Source organism: Carcharodon carcharias, chromosome 8, assembly GCF_017639515.1.
Source record: "Carcharodon carcharias isolate sCarCar2 chromosome 8, sCarCar2.pri, whole genome shotgun sequence".
In the NCBI taxonomy this organism is placed as follows: Eukaryota; Metazoa; Chordata; class Chondrichthyes; order Lamniformes; family Lamnidae; genus Carcharodon; species Carcharodon carcharias.
In genome coordinates this window covers 27,118,351-27,135,917 of record NC_054474.1, presented here as the reverse complement: position 1 = coordinate 27,135,917, position 17,567 = coordinate 27,118,351, and positions in this window count along the sequence as shown.

Sequence of the window (17,567 nt, the reverse complement as noted above, 5' to 3'; positions counted from 1 at the left end):
CTCAAGTTCCTGGAGTGAAACTTGCACCCACAACCTCTGACTCAAAGGTTATACGCCTGAGAAATACACAAAACTGTTAATTTCCACTTCCTCAATCACTGTGACAATTAATTGTCTTTTCTAATTCCAATTTTCATATGCCTGTAATATTAGATTTTTCAGCTGAGGGACAGTCATTGGCACTTATGGACTTTGGGCTTTATGAGAAAGGGACATGGGTTGAATGCCTGTCCCTGAACCCCGATCTTTCGTACTTCCCCTCTTCTGGGAAGCTGCCCTGCATCTGCTTTGGAAGGGTAAGTTGTTTCAGAAATAGAGGTGAAGGGGAGGGAAGGAGTGGAGAGGGAAAGAAGAGTAAGAGAAAGCAAAGAGGAAGAGGAGGGAGAGAAAGACAACAAGAGTGCGAAAGATAGAAAGTGAGGGGAAATAGTGATATAGGAGGAGAGAAATAAAGACAGAGAGAAATGAAGAGTGAGAGGAGCGCATGAGAAAGTGTGTGAGAGAGGTGAAAGATGAGACAGAAAAAAGGGAAAGAAAGAAAAAAGAGATAGCGAGTGTGCATGCATGTTTATTGTGATGGGGAGGATATTCTACTAAATTGCACTATGCACCCTTGGCCAGTACTCTGCAAGAAGGCAGTTGCCCAAGGTTATATCCTAGAATTTAGGTGCCTAGTTCCTGCAGATGAATTCTTGATTACATGCAGTGTAAATGGAGGCTTTCTCTTTCAAAGGATGATTTTCTCATAAAGAAATGTTTGGAAAATATTTTTTCAACTCAGAAGGTACATCAGCAAATCTATTCATTTCCTGGTAATGAATGTTAACTTTTCCTACAGTTACACGCAGTGAAAGACTGTGTGGAAATCCGTTATTTGCATATTGAATAGGCATGAGACTCCATAAATCAGTCTACTCAGTGTGTAATCTCTCACAAAATGAGCTTGGTGTGAAGCACCTGCAGAGATTGCAATTTATGAACACCACTGTAACAACTTAAAAAGGACTGCATGCCAAAAACCATGATGCAAGTAGTGTCAAAACGTAGTACTGAGTCACAAAACTGTCACCTGTCACTTTCAGTTGATGTTGCCGAGACAAAAATGACAAGTGGCTGCTCTGCTGGCATCCTTCTTAGTGTACTACTATTAATGTGGTCACACAGTGGGAGACTGGAATTGAGAGAGATGGACGAATTAGCTTTTACATTGTTCGCAGCACTGGCTATCAGAACATACTTAATGGCTTAGAGACTGGATTGAACAGCTTTCACTTCACCAGCACACCAAGAGTACAATATGGTGCCTGGCTTGCACACACACATTCCACTCTGAAGGTGCATCACCCACTGGGTTAGGCCTTCTCTATGTGTCTAGGGCATGTGCTTAGAGCTAGTGCCTTTGGATATTCAATTACATAAGACATGTCAAGGTCAGTTTCTTCAGACCCTTACAGCCAAACCGGCAGTCCTTAAAAGAGGCTGGAGGCTGCCAACCAAGAAGGTAAGTTTTCTTTTAGCCTAACTTATGTGGAGTCAGGAGGGACAAGAGTGCCCCACCTTACTCCACATTAAATCTAGAGGCCACTACTCACCTCTCTCGCCCCCTCCCAACTATATTTTACACCCCATTCCCTCTGCCACTCCACCCACAGCTCCATGGATCCTCCTGAGGACCTCAACCCATGTCTGTGCTAGATGGTCTTGAAGTCCTCATGTGACATGCAAGCTGTTACAGGGGACATGCATAGTATCCACAGTAGTTACCACATATAACTCTAAACACATATTAACATCTAGAACTCTCATCATGTGCATCTCCTTTAAAACACCCAAGAACTTCACAAGTACAGCATCCGTGGTGGAACTTTACACTCTGCAAAAATTATCTTTTGGAGATGATGAGATGGTGACATACAATTAGTTCAAGGCTTTATTCTTGCAACTACTCGGAAACAAAAAGAACCAAAAAACTGCATGAATTCAATTCATTTGTGGTGTAGATAATTAACAAGCAGGTAATGACTGCAAGTACAATCGTATTTCCATATCGAAGCAATTATAATTTCCAATCATGTTTGTGTTAAAACATGGAAGAAAAGGGAGAAACAACAGTTGTGTTTCCCTGAGTGGTGGATAGATGGTTAGCCTGTGAAATCTATGGCCGTGGTTGCTGTGCTGGGTAAATTGTGATCAAACAAGATCCTTTGGTCATTCTTTTTGTCAGGCTCTTTTTATCAAATAATAATGGCAAAGGAAGAGTTGATTCAAATCCATCCTCAAAAAGACTATTATTGTGAAGCTTTAAGGTTACATTGTTTAAAAAATGTCTGGGCTTATTGTGCCTTTTTGTTGAATACTTTTATTTAAAACCGTAAGCATTAATTACATCATCAGGAAGGGGCTCAACTGAAAGGATTTGCAAAGTCTGGGTGCAATGGAGCTGAATTAACAGGGTGCCTTTGCTTTCTGGGTTAATGACTGTAAACCTGCTGATAATTCAGTTCCACTGTGCCAGCAGGTTTAGTTACTTTTTTCAAACAGTTGCCCGATTCTGTCAGCAGCACTCCCTTTGTAAATATTGAAATTAACAGAATAAAGTGAAATATAATTCCTGACAAAAAGAATTGATGCAAAGGATGTGTGGCCAGGTTTTTGCTTAGGGTTATGCAGCGACAATTATTCTGTAAGGCTGTTAAATTGCGAAAGCAGGAATTTGAATAGAGCACTCCAATAGCAAATGATGTGATATGCATAGAATCATGCAAGCACTGAAGGGCCTTGTTCGGCCCATCATGAGAGTGTCAGCTCTTTGAAAGAGCTAACCAATTAATCCCACACTCCTGCTTTTCTGCCCACAGCCCTACTATTGTTTCATTTTCAAGGATATAATCCAATTCCCTTTTGAAATACATGACGCTGGGTCATACAGACCAGAAGGCTTGAGGATATTCTTATCGCCACAGAAGCAGCAGTTACTTTACAATTAGCCTCTGTGCTTTTGAATTGGGAGAGTTGGGAGAATTGATGGGATGGAATACATCAGCCAGGGTTCTTACAAATGATCTTCATCTCATGACTGCTTCTGGAAAGTGCATGTGTGACCACCAATTGGGGAAAGAATTCAGTTGGTTTAGCTGGATGCTCCTCATGTTGCAATTTGATAGCAAAATCCATGTTATCCTGGCTCAAGCCTCACTGAGAAAACTATTTTTAAAATTCATTCACAGGATGTGGGCTTCGCTGGCTGGGCCAGCATTTATTGCCGATCCCTAGTTGCCCTTGAGAAAGTGGTGGTGAGCTGCCTTCTTGAATTGCTGCAGTCCATGTGGTGTAGGTACACCCACAGTGCTATTAGGAAGGGAGTTCCAGGATTTTGACTGTAAAGGAACGGTGATATATTTCCCAAGTCAGGATGGTGAGTGACTTGGAAGGGAACTACATGAGGATGGTCAGCAACCAGGAAAAGCACCCCAGCATTGTTTAACACCTTTATGTCAAGAGAAAGGAACATAAAGCTACATTGCGAGAAGCACAAAAATTCAATCAAAACATTAAACTGCAATTGCCATTTGGCCCAGCAAGGTCATGGTTCATTCACAACCACTTCATTCGTAGATCTCCACATCTAATCTCTGTTCCTTTTTTCTGAACCCGGCCACGAAAAACTTATCTATTAATTTCCTCAGAATCCTTAATTCCACTTCTAGGCCTGCATTGATTCAGTTCTTTTTAAAGGGAAACAACTGGTCCAGAATTACTTACATTTTTTTTGGTAGTTTCTCATGTATGTGACTATTTTCTAAAATTCTTCTAAACTCTAATGTTGTTTGAGGCAATGTGAGAATTGCAGTTATTGTCATCTAAGATAGCAGGGTCTTTGGAAGCGCTTTTGGCATGAGGCATGGCTACACCTCCAAGAATGGCTAAATAGGTTAGGCCTTCATTCATTAGAGTTTAGAAAAATGAGGGGTGATCTTACTGAAACTTACAAGATTCTGAGGGGGCTTGACAGGGTAGATGTTGAGAAAATGTTTCCATTCGTGGGAGAATCTCAAATTAGGGAACCTAGTTACAGAATAAGAGGACATTCATTTAAAACTGAGATGTGAAGAAATTTCTTCTCTCAGAAGGTAGTGAATGTCTAGGAATATCTACCCCAGAGAGGAGACATTTTGAAATATCAGGGGGTTGAGGGCTATGAGGAACTGGCACGAAAGAGGAGTTGAGGCTTGGGGCACATCAACCATGATCTTATTGAATGGTGGGGCAGGCTTGAGGGCCCAAATGGCCTACTCCTGCACCAATTTTTAAAGTTCTTAATGCTGTTAGGTTGGGAGTTTTGACCCAAAAATGTTGAAGGAGCCAAAATACATGTCCAAGTCAGGACTGTTTCTGACTTTCAGGGAAATGTAGTGATGATGGTATTCTCATGCACTTACTGCTCTTTTTTCATCTAGGTGGTAGAGGTCATAGTTTAGAAGATGAGGTCAAAAGAGACTTGCCATATATTTCTGCATTAAGTGAGGATTTGCAATTGGAGCCGAATATTGTACAATCAACAACAAATAGTGCCACATCTGAACTTACGGTGAAGGAGAGGTAATTGATAAGCAGCTGAAGATAGTCCAGCCTAGGTTGCTACCCTGAGGAACTCCTGCAGTGATGTCATGGAGTTAAAATAATTAGCTGTGAACAAGGAAACCACCTTGCTTTGTGCATGTGTAGGAATCCAGCCACTGGAAAGATTACACTCTGATTCTCATTGACTTCATTTTTATTGGGAAGATTAGCATAGCGGTTATGCTGCTGGACAAGTAATCCAGGGGCCTGGACTCATGCTCCAGAGGCATGATTTCAAATCCTACCAAGGCAGCCGAAGAATTTGAATTTGACTAATTACATAAAACTGAGATAAATGCCAGTTTCAGTAATAGTGACCACAAAACTACTAGATTGTCATAAAAACCCATCTGATTCATTCTCAGAAGATAAGTCATGCTTGCCCAGTCTGGTCTACATGTGACTCTAGATTCACAACAATGCAGTCGACTCTGAATTGCCCTCTGAAATAGGCTAGCGAGCCATAGAGTTTTGTCAAACCATAACAAATAAGTTGAATAAAAATGAAAACCAGACAGATCACCTGACATCAACCTAGGCATTGGAAAAGCCAAAGGCACACCCTACCCAGCTGCCCAGTTGAATCACAAGATCCTCCTGTCTAAAATCTGGGAACTTGTGCCAAAATTGGAAGGACAGGCCCAGAAACTAGTCAAGCTACATTCTGACATGATCATACCAAGTCATATCTTTCAGCCAATGTCCCAGACTCCTCCATCATCATCCCTAGGACTGTCTTGAAACATCAGCAGGACAGGCCCACAGAGATGATGGAACAGTCACATGCACTTGGGAAAGAGTGACCCTGGGGAGCCTCAACATTGATACTGGGCCACATAAAATCTAATGGCATCAAGTCAAACAACTCCATTACTGACTGAGCTGGTCAAGTGCAAAAGGACATATCTGCCAGATTGGGTCTGTGAAAGGTGTTGAGGGAACCAACAAGAGGCAAAAACCTATTTGATGCTGTCCTCAATAAAGGCAAAATACTGCGGATGCTGGAAATCTGAAACAAAAACAAAAAGTGCTGGAAAAAAACTCAAGTGAAGCACTGTTTCACTTGAAAGGAGTCTTTGGGCCCTTGGACGATGAGGAGGGGGGAAGTAAACAAAAACAAAAACCTGCCCCTTTACTTCCCTCCCCCTCCTCATCGTCCAAGGGCCAAAACACTCCTTTCAAATGAAACAACGCTTCACTTGCACTTCCCTCAATTTGGCCTACTGCATTTACTGCTCCCAATGTGGTCTCCTTTACGTTGGAGAGACCAAATGCAGACTGGATGACCACTTATCAGAACACCTTTGGTCTGTCCGCTAGCATGACCCAGACCTTCCTGTCCCTTCCATTTCAACAGAACACCCTGCTCTCATGCCCGCATGTCCATCCTTGGCCTGCTGCAATGTTCCAGTGAAGCTCAACGCAAGCTGGAGGAACAGCACCTCATCTTCCGACTAGACACTTTACAGCCTTCCGGACTTAACATCGAGTTCAACAACTTCGGACCATGAACTCTCTCCTCCATCTTTGATCTCCCTTTTTCAATTTAAAAAAAGATATATATTTTTCTCCATCTACTTTTATTATTATTTTAAAATTTATTTCCATTTTTATTCATTGTTTTATTCCCACCTTTTAGCCTCTCTTTCCATCTTTCCTCCCACACCGTCCCCTCCCTCCACTCCACCTCCACCAGGGCCATCTGTCACTTGCTCATTCTGCTTCCTACTCTTAAAGTCACCATGAGTACCTTCTTTAGCCAGTATCACCACCATCAACACCCCTTCGACCTTTTGTTTATGACATCTTTTGCAATCTCTCCTTTGCCTCCACCTATCACTAGCCTTCTATCCAGCTTCACCTGTCCCACCCCCCTTAAACTGCATATATTTCACCATATTTTTACTTCTCTTTAGTTCTGAAAAAGAGTCATACAGACTCGAAACGTTAACTCTGTCTTTCTCTCCACAGGTGCCCTCAGATCTGCTGAGTTTTTCCAGCACTTTTTGTTGATGCTGTCATCACCAATCTACCTGTTAAAGGTGCATCTTTCCGTGGCTGCATTGGTAGGAGCAGCCATTGCACAGAGCTTGAGGACAAAAAGTACTATCTTTACACTGGGGACATCTTCCATCATATTATGTGGCACTACCACCATGCTAAATCTGATAGATTTAGAACAAATTTTACAGTTTATAGCTGGGCCACTATGAGGGGCCCTGGGCAATTAGTAACTGTAGAATAAATTTTACCATAATTTATAACCCTATGACCAGGCACATTCCTCATTTTACCATTACCATTGAGCTGGGGGATCAAACCTGGTTCAATGAGGAGTGCTGGAGAGCATGCCAGGAGCAGCAGCACCAGACATATGTAAAAAAAAATCAAGTGCCAACCTGGTAAAGCTAACAAAGCAGGACTGCATGCATGCTAAACAGAAAAGCAGCATGCGGTGGAGCTAAGCAAACCCCGAACCATCTGATCGGATCAAAGCTCTCCAGTTGTGAATGGTGGCTGACAATTAAACAAATGAGAGAAGGAGGCTCCACGAAGATCCTGATCCTCAATGATCGAGCAGCCCAGCACATCAGTGCAAAAGCAAGGCTAACGTGTTTGCAATCATCTGCAGACAGAGGTGCCATGCAGGTAATCGACCATGACCTCCTCCTGAGGACCCCACCATCATAGATGCCAATCTTCGACCAATTTGGTTTACTCTGTGTGACATAAAGAAAGGGCTAAGCATGTTGGGAACAGAAAGGCAATGGACCCTGACAATACCTCAGCTGCAAGATGAAGATCTGTTCTCTAGAACTAGCCACCCCCCCCCTAGCCACGCTATTCCAGAACAGCTACAACTCTGGCATCTATCCAACAATGTGGAAAATTGCCCATTTATGTCCTATGCAAAAAAATCAGGACAAATCCAATCCAGCCAATTACTACCTCATCAGTCTACTCTCATTCATCAATGAAATGATGGAAGGTATCACCAACAACGCTATTAATTGGTACGTAGTCTCAATAACCTGATCAACAATGCCCAGTTTGTGTTCCACCAGGGTCATTCAACCCCTAACATCATTACAGCCTTGGTCCAAACACAGACAAAAGAGCTGAATTCCAGAATGAGGTGAGGGTGACTGCTTTTGACATCAAGGCAGCATTTAACCAAGAGGGGTATCAAGGAGCCCTGACAAAATTGAAGTCAATGGGAATCATGGGAAAAACTCTCCACTGCTTGGAATCATATCTATCACAGAGGAAGGTAGTTTCAGTTGCTGGAGGCCTATCACCTCAGATCCAAAACATTGTTGCAGGAGTCCCACAGGGCAGTATTCTAGGTCCAACCATTTTCAGGTGATTCATCAATGACCTTCCCTTCATCACAATGTCAGAAGTTGGGGTGTTTGCTGGTAGTTGCACAGTGTTCAATACCATCTGCAACTTTTCAGATAATGAAGCAGTCCACATCCTCAGGCAGCAAGACCTGGACAATATTCAGGCTTGGACTGGTAATTGGCAAGTAACATATCTGCCACACAAATGTGCTAGGCAATGACCATCTTCATCAGGAGAAATTCTAACCACTTCCGCTTGATGTTCAGCAGCATTACTATCACTGAATTACCCCACCACCAACATCCTGGAGATCATTATTGACCAGAAAGTTAATTTGCCCAGCCATATACATGCTGTGGCAATAAGAGCAGGTCAGAGGCCGGGAATTCTGCCGCCATTTTACATGGGCGGGCCAATTAAGGCCCACCCAATGTGACGACCGCCCGGAAGCGCTGCATGCCTCAAGGAGGTTAGCTTAAATTTTAAACATTGTAATAAAGGAATTTAAAACTTTTAAAACATGCCCCCTCATGTGACAGTGTCACATAAACTGGGACATGTCATTGAATTTTTATTAAAACTTTTATTGAATTTTTAAACACTTCATGAAACTTCATCCCGCCTATGGATGAGGTTCCATGAAATATGTGAAGGCCAACTGGGCTCTTTTCCTGCTCGCCAACCTTAAGGTTGGACGGGCAGCTCCTTTAAGTGTTTTAATTACTTTTCAATAGGCCTTAATAGGCCTTTGACAGTTCGGCGGGCACGCACCCAACGAAGCTAAGTGCTGCCTCAGGGAGATTGGGTCCTGTCTGAAAAACTTCTAAAAACAGAAGAAATAAGTTTAGACCATAAGACCATAAGACATAGGAGCAGAAATTAGGCCATTCGGCCCATCGAGTCTGCTCCACCATTCAATCATGGCTGATAAATTTCTCAACCCCATTCTCCCGCCTTCTCCCGTTACCTTTGATCCCCTTACCAATCAAGAACCTATCTATCTCGGTCTTAAATATACAATTTCCCTGATATGTCCCCTCATTTGACACTGTCACATGAATTGGGACATGTCCATCACTTTCATTGACAATTTTATTAAAAATTTTAAAACCTACATGAAACATCATCCCGCCCATGGATGAGGTTTCATGCTTTTTCTTAAGCCTGCCAGGGCTTCTAGCCTGCCCACCAACCTTAAGGTTGGACGGGCAGGTCCATTAAGTACATTAACTACTTTGGCAATGGCCTCAATTGGCCATTGACAGGTCAGCGGGCGCACAGCTCATTCTGCTGAGTCCCGGCCGACCTGAAAATTGAAATGAGGCGGGGTGACGTCAGGAGTTCTGTCCGGTGTCATGCCACGTCATTTTACGCATCGATGAGTGGGCCCCGGGCGCCCCCCCGCCCCCCCCCCCCAATCGCCGGCCGGGAAATCCAGTGTTTACTTTCAATGCCCAAGGGGAATCATCTGTTCCCTCAATTATAATTTAACTATTCTTATGTCCTTTATTGTGTTTCCTCTCAGCCTTCTTCAGCAAAACAAAGTCTCATCAAAAGATTGTTTCTTTATAATGTAGCCCCCTAAAGTCTGAAATCATCTTTATTCAATTACCATCTGCCAGTGGGCAGAGCTGAACTCCTCATTCAAGAATAAAGTGCTCAACACATTATTCCATCCAGTCGAGGTATATGTTTTATTCAATGCTGTTTGTTTTTCTGTTCCGATTAAATTTGCTGAATAAAATGACTCAAGGCACTATTGTACAAAGATGTGTCAACAGGCTATTTCTACCTGCAGTTTATAGGAATGCTGACATTTCCTGGCAAAGCAGTTGTGTGTTTAATCAGGATTTGACAGCTTCATTGATATTTATTGGAAAATTTTGCTTCAACAATTTTCTTCCCATCGCCCCTGAGTGGCCAAACTGCACAGTATGTTTTGGTTAATCTAAACGTTAAAGCTGCTCAATAAATATTGATGAATCACAATTGAGTACTTGCTTTAATATTGAAGATTTCACAAATTCATTATCCCAGAGAGCAGAACACTTCTTCTCTATTTTTGTTTTATTGTCCTGCATTTACTGAGGCAATAACACATTAGCAATATTTAATTGTGATTTTATTTAAATATTTTATCCCCCTGTAATCTGGGGTTTTCTTCTAAGGGTATATTACCCGAAAATCCTTCAGTAGGTACACAACTACTGTACCCAGCCTGTGCCCAAGTCTTTACCAACAATGCCTCTTCATTAACAATAAATGTGTACCCGGCCTCCCTCTGAGAAAGGACAGCTGTTTGGTGTGACAGTGTGACTAAAATCAGGAACTCAGTGGGAGTTTACCTTGTAGCCCACTTCTCTGATTGGCACAACTTCAAGCCACTTTAGTCCACTGAGGTGATTATGAGTAGAAGTTCTTCAACACAAATACAGTGATGTCTACTTTTCTCTGTTATTAACAGACAATCAAAAATTCAAAGAAATAGCCTTGAAACTTGCGATGTTTGAGAATATGATTTGCCAACAGGCATCAGTTATGGAAAACAAGTAGACATTGCTCCATTTTTCATGCAGAATTTCTTTTCCCCAAGTATAAGCTTGTATGAAAATTCTCTCTCCCTAGCCAAAAAAGTTGCAGACAATGGGATAAAAAGTCTTCTTTGTATATTCAAAACCGAATATGTGCCCTGAAGCAATTGCCAGTCATCATTTAATCTTGGATTTCAGTTGACAGTTATAAATCTACTGGAATTTCAATCACATGGGTTACAATAGTTTATGAACCGAACACTTTTAAGGCATCTATGACTATTTCTGGAATAAATGGACTTGTAATGCTGCAATACTGAAATTTTGATACTTGCCAGACCCACAAAGAACAATATCTCTCGACCTGGAGGTACTGGGGCTGGAGTATGAGAAAAAGGACATTGGGCAGAATTTTACGCCAGTGGGATTTTACGGTCCTGGCAAAGTTAATGAACTTTTGAAGAGCACACCGCATTGTATGGCCCCGCCCCACAATGATGGGGCCATAGAATTCCGCTCATTGCTTCTATGCATTATATGTAGCAAAATCGTAAATATATTTATGAAGAATACATTGATTATTTTATTTATAAGGTACCCACATGAACTTACTTCCTTCAAGAAACTAGAATTTTATACAACACTTACTTCAGCAACTATAAAAATGCATAAATGGCACATCCTGAATGATCTAAAAATTCCATGCAGTAAGGAGGAGAAATCAAACATAACCTGGGAACAAAGCAAGAGCCAACAAGCTTCTTGGAACTACCACCAATGCAAATCTGCTAGGTCAACCTCCACACCTTCAGTGTACTTAATGCTAAATATTGACCATCAATTATGCTAATAACCCATCTTACATATCTATTTATCTTTGAATGCTGGGAAATCCCCACTAGAATTATGGGATTTCTTTTAATATTTGGTGGCAAAACAAGATGACCTTGAGGCACTGCAAGGAGAATGTGATTTAGTGGTGATTGCAGCAAGTATAAGCAAATAACTGTACTGCATGCTTGGCGATTTCTGTAACATCTGCAGTCTTACATTCTCATACATGTTGTTTAATGTCAAATATAGTTTTAATCAATTATTTTCATCTGTCTACAATGCCGTGATGACCGAGAGATTTGTGTTATTTGCAAAGGGACTATATGGACTAATGGGAAGAATCCATTAATGACGTGTGTTCTCTCACGTCTGTCCAGCCCCAACTATTTCTGGGTAGTCAGTCACATAACAAAGAGCCGTCATTCAGATTCAAACACATTTCCATTAATTAATTCAGTACAGAATTAGTTGAGGCCGTGAGCTTCATTCCATACTGAAACTAATCTTATGCATTAATCACAATTAGCGAATGTAACTAGAATGTAATGAATGGTATCATCTTTCCTCCATCCATTATGTTTCATTAATCAATGCCACAATTTAGCACTGGCTCTTTCCACATTATTTGTGAAATACCTGACATCATCTCAGTGATGTTCAAGGTTATCCTTTCCAACACATCCTAAATAATTACTCTTTGGAGGTAGCATCCTGCAAATTGGGTAAATAGTCTGGCCCTCACAATAGAAGAACCTATATTTGAGCAAAGGACAAGCATTGCTTATAGAAGAGTCAGTATTCATTTGGATACCATTATTGATAGATACATACATGTGATGCGTAACCACAATTTGAAAGCTGTACGGAGACAACTGTTATATTTGAGCCAGCGTACATTACACACGCAGTGTAGGTTGCAGCAGAGATAAGTACACAAGAACTCTATTTCCCAGAGTTAGGTGTATCTGATTATCATTGCCATTGTTGCTTATAGGTTACAATGTCTCCATCGTATGGCAGAACATTGCATGTTTGAAAATAAAATGGCTATTTTTTCAATTATTCCACATTCCATTTTGGGAAGCACGTGACTGTGCTTAACTTCAGATGGTCAGGGGGCTTCGCAGAAATTAGTTAATCATGGGAGTGAATCTGAATCTTGCAAAATTAAAACAGAAAATGCACATAAGGTTGATTGGCCAACCAAACAGGACTAAGATTTTGGGAGTGACCCTTCTTTGGAACTCAAAATTTCAGATTTCCAGCATTGACTGTTGCCTATTCTTTATTACTGCTCCTATCACTTTCATTATTTGCTCCAATGTACCTTTTTCTAAAGATCCAAATGCCAAGCAACAATCAATCCATCTCGAGCACTTTTTTTTACACAGGAAAATTCTAGATTCTGACAGCCTTTTACATTCGAGCAGCAAATATTGCTTTGTGCTGACTATGGAAAATTCCTAATAATAGCTTACAACATCTCTTTGTCCCTAACAATATGGTACATAGTGACCTTCATGGCTGAAGATGGAACCTGTGACAGACAAGGAGACCATTAACCACCTTTTCTGAAAAAATGCAGAAGTAATTAAGATGTAATATTTAAAATACTCCATATAGTTGAAAAGTTATCCATTGTGGACAGGTTTGGAAAGCATCATAATGGAGGGTTTAATAACATTACCAATATAAGTGTGTGTATGCATGTAGTTCAGTTTGATTGCAAAGGACACACTTCACAAGTGAACATTACAATTCTAAAGGACACTTTCTATATTGGTTTTTGAAAATGGTCTGAAAGAGAAAAAGAATGTTGTGCATTTATCACAAGAATACATCCACGCCCTTTTCTTTCTTGCTTAAATAAACAGAGTAATCAACCATGTTTGTCCTTGTATTGGTACTTCTCTAGAATAATGTTAAAACCTATTAGTTTAGCCTTTGAATTAGACTGCCAGTCATCACAGTCCATAGAGGATTATTTTAACGACAGAAACTTACTTGAAATAAACCAATACAGGTTTTGGGTTTTGTACTAATTCTGCCCAGTCAAAAATCATCAGAAATTCATCTATAGGTACAAAGGCTGTCTACAAATGTGCATTTATTCAGAACTATGTTGACTCTGTGTGCCTTTACATGTATCATTTTTAATGTAAATGTATCAATTGTATGGAACTGGTGAGGCATTCTGATCAGACGAGTGCAGCACACAGTGGATAAGTCTAGCAATTTACTCTCATCTGGTACTGTATAACTGTGCATGCATCATAGCCAATTGCTGTGGTGTTTTGGCTACAAACTAGGCATACTGTCTACCAAACAGATGAATAATTAACTAAGAGGCATTTGGAGCACTGATCGAAACTTCGCTACAAGTGGTTGCAGTTGGCTATAATATACAAGTAAGGGGTACATGTTTCACAAACCAGGAATTAAAAACCTGGGTAACAAATAAGATGGTCAACTGAGCCTTAATATATAATAAAAGACTCAGTTTAGATGTGCTTCAGAGCTGTTTGGTTTCAGTTGGCAGAACTCTCATCGCTGAGCCAGAAGGTTGTAGCTTCAGGCTAATTTAGGATTTGAAATCATAATATTGGCTGACACTTTTGCCCTGAAGTTAATATGTGACAATTTAAACATAAATACATGTATATGTCATAAATATTGTGCCCTATGTAACATTCTTGTCCTCAACTCTTACTATAGTAACATTTTGTCATATGGAAAATTGCTGTGGATTAGTGAGCTTTGATTAAGCTGGCCAATATGTTGGTTTACTTCTCTGGAACAAAGAATCATTTTCACAGGTAAAACTATTTCTGTTGAGTGGTGAAGTAGCAGCTTCATCAAAGCTGCAATGGTTACACATGTATTTAATTGCAACCCAATGTCTGGACTTGTCCCTGTTTCTTTGTCCCTTGGCCAAAATCCTGCAATTCCCTCCCAAACAGAACTGTGGGATACCTTCACCACATGTATTACAGTAGCTCAAGAAGGTGGCTCACCATCTTCTCAACAGCATTTAGAGTTGGGGAGTAATTATTGGCCTTGCTAATGATGCCCACATCCTGTGAATGAGATTTTAAAATGTTGTGGAGAGATAGGACATACAACAAGATAATATTTACCTGTGTGATAACCAGGTGGGTGTGGTGCTAGTTGAAATACGGATAGTTTGGTAAAGGTAGGCCAGGACAAAACAGAACACAGCAGGCGCAAGAAAGTGGTCTTCTGAAATCACTGTACAAATGTTCCCAGAAATTCTTTCTGTACTTCACAGTGGTATTCCATTAAACTCGTAAAATATTTGTGTGTGTCAACCCTGGCTCTGTTGGTAGCGCTCTCACCTCGGAGTTACAAGGTTCTGGGTTCGAGTCCCACTCCAGGACTGGAGCACAAAAATCAGGGCTGACACTCCAGTGCAGAACTGAGGAAGTGCTGCACTGTCAGAAGTGCCTTCTTTCAGAAGAGGCAGTAATCCAAGGACCGATCTGCTTTCTCCAGTGGGCATAAAAGATCCCATATCACTATTTGGCAGAAGAGCTATCCCTGGTGTCCTGACCAATAGCTATCCCTCCATCACAAAAACAGATTATCTGGTCATTATCACATTGCTGTTCATGGGAGCTTGCTACTTGCAAATTGGCCACTGCATGTCCTATGTTACAATAGTGGACACTTCAAAAGTGCTTTAATGGCTGTAAAGTGCTTTGAGATGTCCAGCGATCATGGAAAACATTATATCAATGCGAGCCTTGCTTTCCTTTTAGCTGCCGTGAACTTACCTATTCAGTGTCCAAAACTCCAAGACTGTGTTTTTCAAAAATCAACAGTCATGTATTGAAATGAGGATCTCCCTTTCCTGTTTCCATGATTCAGGTGAATGTTGAAGTTTATACTGCACTATTTGAAGAGCAGGAGGGATGATTTCTACCTAAATTATTACCTCAACCAATACCACCGAGAAGATTCACTGCTTATAGAACCTGCTGCATGCAAAACAGATGTTATATTTGGCTACATAACAATACCTGCTTCATTTTCAAGTAATTTTAACAGAAGTGCTTTCTTACGTATCTTCTTATCTAACTAGATACTATATAGGTGGAAGTCTCTTTTTCTCTTTTTACCACAGCTGCAGCTTAGAAATTCTTGTAAATCAAAGTATGTTCTGCTTTAGCAGCATGGGCATAAAGGGTGGAATCTTACGAATATAGTCCTTGACTCAATGATAAGGCCGTTTTTAAGAGTTAGAACCTGCCCCGCAATGTGCATGATTTTTGGTTGTCCTTTACCAGAATAAACCAATTAATAAATGCCTCTGGGCCCCCAAACAATTAGGGAGGGTAGCTGGGATTGTCCTTGCTGTAGGGTGGCCAAGCTGTGCTAATAATAATAGAGTTGATCTGCAGATACTTCTTGGGTGGAAACTTAAAGTTTATTTACAATAAACTAAGCAGCAACTACACATGTGCTTTCAACTCAACTTTATCTCTACACTGACTGCTGTGGTAGCCTGTGCTACTCTCCTACAGATCATGTGATTTTGCCTAACAAGTATTATTCTTAAAGGTGCATTACACACAAAATAAACCCACAATTACCACATTCCTCCCCCTTTAACATATACTTACAGATACATAGTTTTCAAGACAATATAATATTTTCACTGGGTAAGGAATTTACAAGTTCAGTCTTTCAGGTGGTTTCCCGGTACGTGTGGAATGTAGCAGCTCCACAACTTCAGATTCTTTGTCAGGAACCTCCTTTTCCAGAGTTGCCTGATTATCAGGTGCTTCAGTGGGCATTTGCAGTTCTGTATTCTCAATTCTTACAGGAATATCAGACATGTCAGATATGGGTTGAGTATTCTCAGCAGGAAATGCAGACCCAGTCATGATCACTGGTGGAACCAAACCTTGGTGATTTGGCTGTCTATTCCTTAAATGGTCCACATGTTTACGAAAGGTCCAGCATTCCACCTCCACATGGTAAGATAGAGGTCTAGTCATGGTACTTATTTCACCCGGTAACCACTTGGTCCTTCCCTGAAGTTATTCATGTATACCGGCTCTCACAAGGTAAATCTCCTCTCACAACTATGCCAGTCATGTCTAGTTTTCTGATGTCCCTGACTCCTTTCCACCTTCCCCTCTAAATTTGACATTATTAAGCTCAATCTCATCCTGAGATAGCATTTCAACAATAACTCCACAGGTGTGACACATGTTATTGTAAGAGGGTAGTCCTGTAATGAAAAAGAAAGCATGCTAGCTTGGTTGCCAAGGAATCGATAGTTAGCTTTTTCATGCCTATCTTGAAGGATTGAACCGCTATATGGACCAGCCCATTTGAGGGAGGGTGGTATGGTGCAGTTTTCACATAAGTGATACAATTGAGGCTGATAAGCTGTTGAAACACAGCACTTATAAATGCTGTGCCATTATCAGAAATAGCTACTTCTGATAGTCCGTGGAAAACAAAACTCTTTCTCAACTGTGGCAGCTGACGTTGGTGACTTCACCTCATATACAACCTACCATTTTGAATAGGGATTGACAATGAGCAGAAACATTGTTCCCAGGAAAGGTCCAATGTAGTCAATGCGTAACCGCATCCAGGGTCTACCTGGTCACTCCCATGGGTGCAATGGAGTTGTCACTGGCAACTTTTGCAGTTGCTAACATTGCAACAGTTCTTTACTAAACTCTTTATTTTGCCAACCATTCCAGGCCACCATAGATAGCTGCTTGCTATGGTCTTCATTTGGGAAATTCCTGGATGCGCACTGTCTAGTTCAATTAAAAGTGGTTCCTTTCCCTTTGGAGAAACTATCATTCGTACTCCACACAATAAGATGCCATCCTGGATGGTTATTTCATGTCTTCTGTTGAAGTATGGTTTCATTTCAACAGATACGGGCTCCTGTGACCAACAATATAGCACTTGATCTCCTACTTGAGATAGGATTGGGTTGGACTTGCCAAGTCTCTGATCTGTCGAGCACATACCGGCGAGGAATCTAAAAAAATTAACAGTAAGACAAGTTCCTGTGGAACTGGGGAATGCTCATCATGTTCTTGTAAAGGCGAATGACTAAGGACATCAATGTTTGCGATTTGATTGCCAGGCCTTTGTACAAAAGTGTATTTGTATGCTGCCAGAATTAAGGCCCATCATTGTATTCTTGCCGAACTATGGGTGGTATGGCCGTGTCCTCACTAAACA